This window comes from Ambystoma mexicanum, chromosome 6p, assembly GCF_040938575.1.
Source record: "Ambystoma mexicanum isolate Mex_15411 chromosome 6p, UKY_AmexF1_1, whole genome shotgun sequence".
NCBI classification, from domain to species: domain Eukaryota; kingdom Metazoa; phylum Chordata; class Amphibia; order Caudata; family Ambystomatidae; genus Ambystoma; species Ambystoma mexicanum.
Window position 1 is genome coordinate 839,734,429 of NC_090935.1, and position 12,218 is coordinate 839,746,646.

Genomic DNA, 12,218 nt, shown 5'->3' on the forward strand with positions numbered 1-12,218 from the left:
GAAAGAGTGCATTCAAGGGAACATTACCTTACCAGAATTGCCAACATTGTGGCAATATAATAACAGGAAACAGTATTACACATCCTCATTCGGGTAAACCGATTTGGCTAAAACCCCCTGTGATGCTACAATGTGATCTATGGACTTAAATGACCATGAGTTTACTATTATGTGGGGATGACAACAAGGAAGGCGAAAACAAGATGGATGGAACATAAATCTAATATCCGTACCCAAAATCAGAAATCCCGGTAGGCATGCATTTCTCAGAGCCAAGACATACTGTGGCTCAACTTAAATGTGTAATTCTTGAGCAAATCAAGCTGGGGAGTAGAGGGGGGACATCCACAGTAAACGTCTGCAAAGGGAAATAGGTTGGGTTGATTTGTTGGATTCACTCAGTCCAAGAGGAATGAATTGTGATTTTCACTTGATGTGCTTTGTTTGAATTGTTGTTTAGGTACAGCATGGACTGACTTCACCCTTGGGTTGAACCTATGTGTTAACATATGATAGGGTCCGCGTAAAAAGGATCAGGCAACACAGTATTCTAGGTTCAATGTGGGTAACTGATCAGACATTACAGTATTTCTGATGTAATATTGATATCTGAGATGAATGAGGCAATGATTAATGCAACTCTGTTATTCACTATGATCTATTGTGATTAGTCATTGATTGGCCCAGTAAGATGTTGAGCAGGCTTTGGGACCGGTGAGTAATGTTGTGATCTTGTCCCCCTACCTCTAAGGGCATACTTTGGTTATATATTACTTACTGAACACTAGGACTGATGAGTCTACGACACTGGGCAATAATTTCTGATTAGCCCAGAAAGACTGTGAGCTGGAATTAAACATGAGAGCACTATTATAACTGTTTCTGCTGAGTTGAGTAGACAGACTGGTGAATCTCAAAATGACATGCTAATTAGGGGGCACTACAACTCAGTAGTCTGCTTGGTGGATTGACATACCACTGTATATGACATGCTCATTTGTTCTAAGGAACTTGACATTCTGCAGATTTTACCTGCCTTATTTGTCCATATCCTTGGTGTTTACACTCTAGCGGGCAGGGGGCCATCTGCAGAATTTTTTCTGCTGGTCGCCCGGTCCCGCTATATACCTTTTACACTACTTATTAATATTACTTCCGTTTTGACATATACATCATTTTAATCAAGTATCATATTCAGAATACAGTTCAAAGCATCTTCCAGCTCTGCGGTTGTTGTTAAACTGATTCCCTTCAAACTAATCATTTTATCAGGCAAATGCTATACATTCGTTTTCACTGTTGAGTATAAGGAACATTATCTCCATAGTAAATAGGGACGTCAGAGTCCCACAGCAAGATGGTGGAGCATCGACGTGGCATCGGCGCCCATGCGGGTGCCGTGGCGAAACTTTTAAAATCAGGAATCTAGCCGCACGTCCTTCGGGCGGCCGGCTGTAACCTCAATCATGTCCTATGGGTGAGAGATTTGAATCATGGCCTTAATGACTCTGTATATGTTGCACATTATCTGATTTGTGCGATGATATCTACAAACTTAAATATACAAATTTCACTTTGGGTATATGTATATATTTACTAACAACACCTGTGCATGTACATAGAAGGGATTGTGACCTTTTTCCCTAACAGGTTGCATATTTAATATGGAATTTGGTTCTTAGCATTCATAGATGCTCAGTCGTTTTAATGTTAATGTTTATGGAGCCATACACATTTGTCGCCATTGCTTTCATTTTAAAATAGAGACTCCCTCTAGTTACATTGGATAGTCTTTTAATGCGTGCATTACATGGTATACCTGCATATCGTGATCTTATGATTGCAGTATGCTGGGTGGACCCTCATTATATTGATTTTGGTTTTCTTTCCTCTACTTTACCTACGTCCACAAATACAGTACTCTCGCGACTGCCCGATCTACATTCCCAGCTGGGATAGTTTGAGCCTCTGAAGCTCGGTGAGTCCAGTGTTGACTGACTTTATTTACTCCTTTTTCACTTTCTTATAACCTACAGTGACCTTGAGGTAATTTCTGTATGATTGATATAGATTCAATCCCTCTCTAATAGTTGGGACCTTTCTAGCATTACGACTATATAGGCAGGAAGGTCAGTGCTAATCTAAACATCATTACATTTATGGATTAAGCTGTTGTTACTCATTTGTCAATCCCCATACTGAGTTACCTTATTTATAACCTTCTAGGTGTCTACAAGCAAAAATAATGAACAATAGTAACATATAGCCTTCTTGCCCTGAAGATGGATTGCTAGGAATCCGAACGCGTTGGCAATATATGAATTTGAAAGGAGATATAATGGATTCATGTGTCAATTGAATGTGAAAACTAAATGTATATTAGTACATCGCTTGTGTGAATATTGTGAACACATGATGCTCTATGCAAGAGCTTTCTGATGTCTGCTCTGGTTCTCTTTTTTGACACAGTTTGATGGACATTTTATAAAATTATGATATACATTATATGATTTTTTCTTACCTTCTTCATAATCCCATTGTGTGTTATATGGGTTTTTTCATCCAAACTTGATGAGATAAAGTTTGGACTTTATAAGTATAAATATGACTTCAGTCTCTTGAGTTCTTTTCTTTATAATTAGTCTACTAAGTCAGATGTCTTATTGATTTTGTGCAAGTCTTACGACTGTCTAATGTATTGATTTACCTTTTCTATATGTAACCTTTAACTATTTCTGACCAATTAGGTCTGCATGTGGGTTTTCCCCTCTTGGGATACCCATTTATTTGGGATTATATGTCCCCATACGAGTGCACAACAGGGTCACCGTATGGCAAGATACGGTTTTGTTTTTGTAGAAGACAATTTTCCCCATTAGGAAATGAGTGAAGGAAATAACTCTAATGGTACAGAATACAATTTTTAAAGTAGTAAACATTGATGCAAATTGTTTCACAAGTCACTAAAACATGGTTTTCTTTTTAACAGTACATAGTGCAAATGAAGATAGTATACCCGAATTACCACTAGTTTACCAAGAAGATGGGCACAGAGAGCCCCGAATTCAAAATGCAGCAAATTAACTTTTAAATCTGTCAAAAAAAAATGGATGAATTGAACACGAATATTGTACAGTTAATGACATTTGTCAAAGTCATATTAAAGGCAATATTCAATTACACTGCCCCACTTGTATCTTTGCCCCTTGCCCCTGCCCCAGCCAATGATTCCCACCGAATTCCTTCAATCAAAGACGCTACAATGATACCTCAATCCCTTCCTAACCTCATGAACAGTCTATAGAAAACCCCAATTCCCTCATATCTGTTTCCCATATTGCTACCCCTTCGCTTTCTTAATTGAGTGTATTTATGTGTCCTAATATATATGTGTGTACTGTTGGTGTGTGTGTGTGTTTTCTTTTTTAAAAGCCCCGTTTGGAGTCTGTGCACAGCACAACTTTCCGGGCTGTCTGCAACCAAAATTGAGGTGCCCCCGAACAGCATGTCTGTCCAGAGATGTCTGAAAAGTTATAACACACTTTTATATAACACACTACAGCAGCGGCCAGGACCACACACTCCTGCTGAGATTGGGCATTTATCCCTGATATAGGATAATACAGGTATTGACACCATGTACTGAATCTATAATGCAATTTTTTCACTGAAACCTACTGAAAGACTAATATCGGCGAATCCATGAGGGCATCAAAGCGCACTTAATCGGAAACATTCTAGGAGACACCCAGTTGTATTCCTGGAACTTTACTTTAACTAATTCTGTTGAGGGATACATCCCCATTACTTCTTGCCTTGAGGACGACCCCTTGGGTCGAAACACGTGTCGGCAGAATACACAATTAAAAATCTCGAATTTGGATGGCTTCTCCTTTGAATACTGAATAACATTGAGACCTGATAATTTGAACTTAGTGTCCCTTGCGCAGTTATATTGCACACGCACCAACTCACACTTTTATATAGGTTGGGGGCCCGGCCCCTGTCTTGCGGACACCTGGGCGCATGCGCATCTGTTTGTGTTGTGCCCCCATACACCCCGCCTCTCCGGAGATGTCTATGAAGTCATGATGCACTTTAAATTAGTTTGGGGACCCCACCCCTGTCTTGCGGATACCTGGGCACAGTGCATCTGATCTCCTGAGCCCCTGAACACAGCGCCTGTCCAGAGCTGTCTACCTGCATGTGTCGCACTTTTAATTAGTTCAGGGGCCCCACCCCAGTCCTGCGGATAACTGGGAGCAGGCGCACACCGTATCCCGCACAAAAGGTGTCCCGTGGACAGCCGTCCTATCCACGGATGTTCGGGGATGTCATCATATGACGCACCCGCGCTGTGTGTCGGGAGTATCCGTGGACACTGTTTGTACCCCCGGACAAAAAAAGTGCATTTTTGGCTAATCCAGGGTTTTGTAAGCTAAAATGTCACCCTTGCAGATGTCCTAGACCATGTCCTAGTTGATCTAGTGACTTTTTGTAACTTTATTAGCCCTACCTGTGGTTCGAACTGTCCGCAGACAGTCACGCCATCTGTGGACAGCATCCCTAAAAGGGACACACCCACTGCTGTTTCTGGCTGTCCTGGAGTGGGCACATGCTGCAGATTTGGGTATTCTGATCTCTACTTTGTTCTTCTGTGAGAAGATGGCATCCACCGCCACTGAAGCTGCCTCACCACCGCCATCCTGAGGGCCTGTAGAGGGGAACAAGTGTGGTGATGCATAGTGGGTCAAGAGGAAGAAGAGGGTGAGGTGGTGGAAATCCCTTTCGCCAGCAGCGAGCGTGAATCTTAGGTATGGAGGCTTTTTACCACCGTTGGGTGGTACCTAGGGCATGTGTGGACAAGGTTAGATGCACTGAGTGCAAAGTTGTACTCAATCGTGGAAAGCCTGGTCTGTGTAGCTAGGGGACCACCTCCATGAAGCGACACTTAAGGTCAAATCACAAGACAGCAGTTTGGAAGGTTGTACCTTTCGAAGGGGTGAGTAGGTTGACATCCACTGTCACATCCTCCTCATCCACTCCTGCCACCAAAAGAGACACTCCTGTGGGGCAGAGGATCCCTGTGAATGCCTTAAGGCCATAAATACAGTGCTCTGTACATACTGTGACACACCACTCTCCAGGGGGGAGCAGTTTTCAAGTGTTTTCGAGGCTGCGGTCTGGCAGCATGAGAAACACTGTCCCCTACCTAAGTAAGGCCCAGCCAACAGCTTCATCTCTGCAACTGCTCCTTCATCCATGTGGTTGGTGCCCCTTCCCTTCCCTGCCTTCCCTTCCTTTCTCTCCCCTCCCTTGTGTGTCCTGGGAAAAAAAGCCAAACAAATTATAAAACATAAAAATCAACCAAAAAGTTTCACAGTTCAAAAATAGAAATACCAAAAAATAGTGCAAGCCCCTACCCACCCTGCGAAGTCTGCGGACAGCACGGTAGTCCACAGACATCTAAAAAAAGTAGGTGGGGGTGGAGTCAAAAGCATTGCACTATTTTGCATGAGAAAGTGGTGGCACAAAAAAGGTCCTTTTTGTGTATTTTTCATTTTAGCAAGTTTTTAAAAAGTTTCAAAGTGAACTAAACAACATTCTACTGAACTAAACTTTTCCGTGCAACTTGCACTACAATAGGCATTTTGTTTTCGCCATCCTTCCATGCATTTTTTGTTGCACCTACTGGAAAATGCTTTCTGTAATTACAAATAGTGCTTTAAAGCATTTCCAGTATGGTGCAGAAAAAGTTGATTGCCAGTATCAGTAAGATGTACTCCATCTCACATTGGTACTATGAAATGTAATGTTTTAATTATCGAAAGACTACATGCCAACATCTCTTAAAAATTCAAAAACAGCCTTGTTGATATTGCACCTCGCTTTCTCCACTTGCAGACCAAATTAACTGGAGCGCAGCCAAATCTGTCTCTGCGAAATGCGAAAAAAAATGGTCGGGAGTTCGAGAACATGTCTATCATTTTCCAAATGTCTACTTTATTGCAAAATGCAGTGAAATTCAAGTGACATGCCCTAAACTGTTCCCTCCACAATGAACAATAATAATGTCTGGATGTTGGAGCATGACCAAATTGATACAAAATGGGAGCAAGTCCACCCACTTCATGCCGCGCACTCAATACAACTTCACATCAACATGAGGAAATCCAAGATGTTCAGACACTCCACACTGCTCTTCACACAACTGCAACCAATGGATCCACGAGTCCCCCAAAATCCACACACTCTGCCTCTTGAAAGACAGAGCCATAGCCAACTGCACTTCTCTCAGCAAAAAGACCTTCCACCACACTCTCTCCTTGCATACCACACCTAGGAAATCTTATTGGCCAATCCGTTGGGCTCCACAGTGACATTTCCATACCTGCCATCCTCAAAAGACCAGGATGTGGCACGTGCTGTCCGCGGACTACCGTTGTGTCCCAAGGTAATGTATTTTCTCTTTAGTGGCGGCTCTGAAAAGGGGCTTTTTGGTTTTTTAATTGCTTGTGAACAAACACCTTTTTTATCATTTTCTTTTGCTTTTATCTTCTTTTGTTTCCTAACAGGCTTACACAAACCTCTTCAAAGCATTCCTTAAATTACAAAGGAAAATTGCATTTCCAATATTTGACAAGTAAGTGCCATCCACAGTAAAAAACAAAAACACACCCTGAGCATTAATGTTCCCATTCTCAAAAGATGACATCCCAACACTGCACAAAAAAGAAGATATGCTTTTGTTGACAAGACACCTTCCTTTGTCTTGCTGAAGACAGTATACATTGCGGCAGCTCCATAGTACTCTACGTGGTATATGAGAAAATATCACCTTTGCACATGGAAAGAGCTGTATTAGTGCCTTTAGCAATTCCTTCACTGCACTCTGCAAAGTTACTGCCCTAATGCACTAATGTACCCCAAATGCAGTCCTCCACAGTGCACCACAAGGACATCTGGAGTATCAAAAACAGCCATATCTTAAAAAAGCGCAAGCACACCTTTCAAATTTCAGCTAAGCACACCACAACAAAAAACCTCTACTCCCTCAAATACAAGGTTGGCAGAAATGCCACTTATCTCTGCATACCTCTGCAGATTAGTCATGAAACAATCTCCCGCTATCCACACACTGAGTCTCTCCATCTCTCCAACCACAGCCATCTTCACCACACACAGCAATGAAAAAAAAATGTATACCCTCTTTTCCTATAAAGCACAACAGGAACACCTGATTGGCTAATCCCCACAGTTCCCTTTCCATGCCAGGCATCCTGAAAAGACCCGGATATGGCATGCCCTGTCAACGGACTACAGCGGTGTTCGCAGACCTCATAACACAGGGTAGCCCTTCTTTCCTTTCCACTTCACACTTTGCAGTACTTCCTCATTGGCTACTGTTAAGCAGTCACACCCCCATCCACCAATCACATCCAAAAACTCTACAGATAAACCTGTCATCTTAGTTCAACACTTCAGATGTACTGTTGAACACTCAGAGAACACGTCTCCTGTTATTCCAAAGTACATGGCATCAGAAACTACTTTACAAATCTCCACAATTTCGATTTGCAGATTCAACCTCATCTGCATCGATTAACACAAAGTACAGGTATGATGCATATATTTTGTAAAGTACATTTCCAACTCATTTACAAATGCATGTAAACAGGATTCCTGCCACTTACCCTGCATAACCTACCCAATAATCATGCTCTCATTTTTCCCATATTCTGACATCAAGTGACAGTTATTTACAATGCTGTGTGCTTAGAAAGTTTCCTTTTAATGACCATTTTCATGACAGTTTCAAAACACATATTTGCAATTTCAGCAGCACTCTGTGTTTTTTTGTAAAACAAAGGTAAAACACATTTCAAACATTAACACACTGGCACTTAAACAGCTTGTTTAAGTGCCAGATCCACTCTGAAACTGCAATATATTACCAAGACATGCATGCTTCCCCATATCACCCATTCTAATGTACAGACTGTTATTTTCTTCTTTCATTCTGTACCTTTTAAAACCACTTCTCCCACTAACAAAGCTACACTAAAACTCCCAAAATGCACACGCAAAACGAAAACTGCATGTATGTTACTAAAGCATGGCATGTACATGGAATGAACAATTACAATATCCAATGCATTTAAAACTATTCATTTCAGCACCATTTCAAGGTAAACAAATACATGCATGTGTACATTTACAACAGTGCTGTGTGTAATTGTTAATAAATTAATGAAACAAAATGGAAACGATTTCTTCAACATTTTGCAATAACACTCAGTATGTGCAATTTCATTAATTTTCCCACACATGCATACTTGCTACATAACATTCTCCTTTCTAATCTCTACATGTTTCTTGGCTTCTTGATTTTTCTCTGCATACTAGGACTTGCAGTGGACCATTTATAATAGAAATAGTGCAACAACAACTTCCCCACTTTCAAAACTCCAGCCCCGTAAGGCATACTTATCACAAGACCACTGGCCCCATTACCAACACTGCTGGTGCTCCTATGCCCCATTCCCACACAGTAATATGCAACTCCACAGAAACAGCAATTTCCACCACCTGTCTTTCCAGGCCAACATGAGCTGTAATGTCCTAGTGAAACTGGGAAGCTAGCTGCCAAACACTTATTAGGAATATTGTGGCAACCCTTCTGCAGCAACAGCAGTGTTACAACCATACTCGTAATCACATGCAATGTTACTAAATCTTCTTCCAAACAACTCCTCATATAGTGCAAAATAAAGTCTTCTTGTAATTCTAATACTTTGCCATTACTACACATACCCACTCATTTTCTTCTTTCCCAATTGCAGTAAAGAACAGGCTCATGAAAGACAACAACCTCTCTCCTAGAAGACAAAAACCTGAAGAAAATGACTCTTCACATTCTAAAAAGTAAGTGCACGAGTGTAGTAGTTTTCTCTCTGTTACTCATACAGTACAGTGTAGCCGTATACTAGCCTACAAAATTCTTTCCAGACCGACAGCATTTACCTTAGTCTTATTCATTGCACCTCTGCAGGAGGACTCTTTGCATTTTCATCTGAACACCAATGTAATAGAGGTGCTGAAATGACGATGAAGTACCAACAACTGAATGCAGTAGGGGGCAGCCCCCCACTTAATGACGGGTAGATACATTTGTATGGAATGATTTAGTATGGTAAATGTGTGAAAATAGACTCACAGGGTTAAAATATATTAGTACCTGTAATAGTGTTATGTTTATGAGGTTGGAAATGCTTTTATCATGGTTTAGTAAGTAGGCAAGGTACAGAATGCATAGTATAAAAATTGAGTAGGAAAATGATTTAAGTTTTTTCCTATACCCAGACAGAAAAGGACTCTGCCATTTATGTAACCAACAAAGCCTTTAACTGACAATGGCTTTATATGAGTAAAAGAAATGTATTAAATGAAGACTACTTGTAGACAGTGGCCGCATGAGCCAGCCCAGAGATCAACAATTCAAGGCCGCCTTGCTGTGTAAGAATCAAATAGGCAGTCTGAAACCAGACAGTTAATTGGGCTTTGTCTGAAATTCTAGCCAAGAGAAGCAGCTGTATGACCCTTTTCAGGGCAGTGCCACCGGGAAAATCCTAGGATGTGTGCCAGCATGTATATCATATTCAAGGTTTAAACAGATAAGGATTAATTGCCGTGTGCGCAAATGTAGTCAGCGGAGAACTTCGCCTAGACATGTTTAGAAAAGGTGGGGGTTTGAATCCTTTTTCTTGGACAGATATAAAAAGAAGCTCCATTTTCAGAGTGGAGTCAGCTGGCAGAGGGGTTTGTTTACTTGACAACAATGCTGTTTGTGGTCTGTGTCAGCCTGACATGAAATAAAACCTGATGAACCTGACTCTGCCTCCTTGCCTGCTGCTTGAATTGCTTTTGCTGAAATGCCAGAGGGTCCCAAAGGGTAACATGGAGCCCCAAAGAGCAACAAAGGGCCCCAGAATGTCCAGGGGAACCTGACAGAAAGGAAGAGGTGAAAAAGAGCACGATCAAGGTCTTAGAACCTCCTCTTCACGAATATCATACCACCCACTATCATCATGAACACATTGCAATGTCCTTACTTATTGATGTACAATACACGATTTTACACACTAACCCAAACCCTTACACATCTACACCCACAGCTAAACTGACAGCCTTCCCAACCAGAACTAACAGACCATTGCACAATCACACAACCCCCCATGTATGTCTGCCCTCATATTCACACACTCATTCACAATGCACACAAATACATTGCACAACTTTGAAACCCACATTTTCCTTTTTTCTCCAACAGACAGAACAGATTGGCTACTATAATGCAACTCCATAGAAAACAATGAAAAAATAGAGCAAATAAAACATACTTATCCACCTCTAGCAGAATTTATAACCAATGTTCAAACAAAACTGCTAATACAGTCAGTCAGCAAAACTGAACCAGCTAGCAGTACACAATCTAGGGCCCCTCTTCCAATAAGTAAAAATAAAAACAAATGTTTAAAGAAGAATAGATCAAATAGTAGCGCTAGCACTTCTTCAACCAATGTTAACATATCCACAGTTAAGCATTCCAAAAAAATAATTCAACAATAAATGTTCAACGTAGAGTACTTCACAATCGTATAAAAACAGCAGAAAAGTCAAACTCAACCCTTAAAAATGACCGCAGAAAACTCATCGTAGAAGCTGTCATTGACAGCACAATGCTCCTCCAAAGAAAATTGTTTATATTAATTTTAACTAGAATGAAACCACTAACAAAATTAATCAGTTAACTACAAAAAGTACTTCTAATAATGCACCATGTCAACATAGATACCTTTGCAAACCTCTGTGCAGTTGAATGGGTTCACACAAGCAAACCAAAACCATACTTCAATGAAGAGGCATATAAACAAGAGCAGAAAATCCATTATGGCACAAAAACCCTAATTGAAAGAATTTCCTCAACAAGCTAACAATCAACTCTTCATTCCACTGAACCGATCCGTCCAGTCTAAAAATGGCCCTGCACCTCAATGTTAATCATACGTAAACAATCCTTAAAATCTTTACACCAATTCCTCAATCACTATGTGAAAGTAAAAGAGAAAATTAGAATAAACACTTCGCAAACCATGGTCTCCTGTCCATTGCGCAATGTACTGGACTGCAAGGAAATTCATTAGCCTGCATTTCAGGACCTGCTTGCGAAAGCACCTTCCACCACAGCAAAACGTTAGCAGCACACCATTCCACTATACAGAATCTTGTCCAGAGACTGTTCTATGCAAAAAGTCCTGAATTTTTGAACTGCAACATTTTAATAACATTCTCCTACATGGCACAGCCGAAGAACTTCTTCAACAAATAGACCACATCCAAAGTACATATTTTGGAAGTGAAGATCACTTAGAAAATCCAGTAACTTTAGAGAAGAGTAGCAAAACCTTATAAATGCCAATTTTCTAATAAAAACCAACAAGTTTTGTCTCCACAGGTTATAAAGAAAAGGTGATGTGGTATATTTATTACCTATGTTCACCTTGTTTTCTCTGACCTAAAAAAGGCTGGGCAATATTTGCCCCAAATCATTTCAAGGAGGATGACTACTATTTGGATGTGCTCCCCCTTATATGCCAGATAGTATCCTGGCAAGTTTTTCACAAAACTGTTGCAAAAAAAGGGATCACTGTTATCTGGATATGCTACTCCTTAATTCCAGATGGTATCCTGCTTTTCTCTTCCTCTATTGACATCTTGCATAGTAATATGATTGATGTTATTAGAGAGTCTTTACTCTAATTGTGTCACTTAACTAAATACAAAATCTGGCCATGAACGAAACAATATTTTTCATTATTTAATAGAGAATATAAAACAATCTTTTATATACATAGGCCTTAATGACATTTTACAAAAAACTGATTTGCATTAAAGCAGACACAACTTCAAATGTAAAACATATTACAATCAAATTAACAACATCTGAATAAATCATACACCATAAAAGACTATAATAATGAAACAAAATCAAAACAAATCAAACAGTATAAAAGACAAACACATTTGAAAAAGAAACATTCCATTTGAGAGGAAAGACTTTGATTTTCACAGGACTTAAATGCTTCTCCTGTGTCAAAAAAATTATATTATGGAATTACTCAATTTGCACCCTATTTCAATTATGGAAGTCCACACAT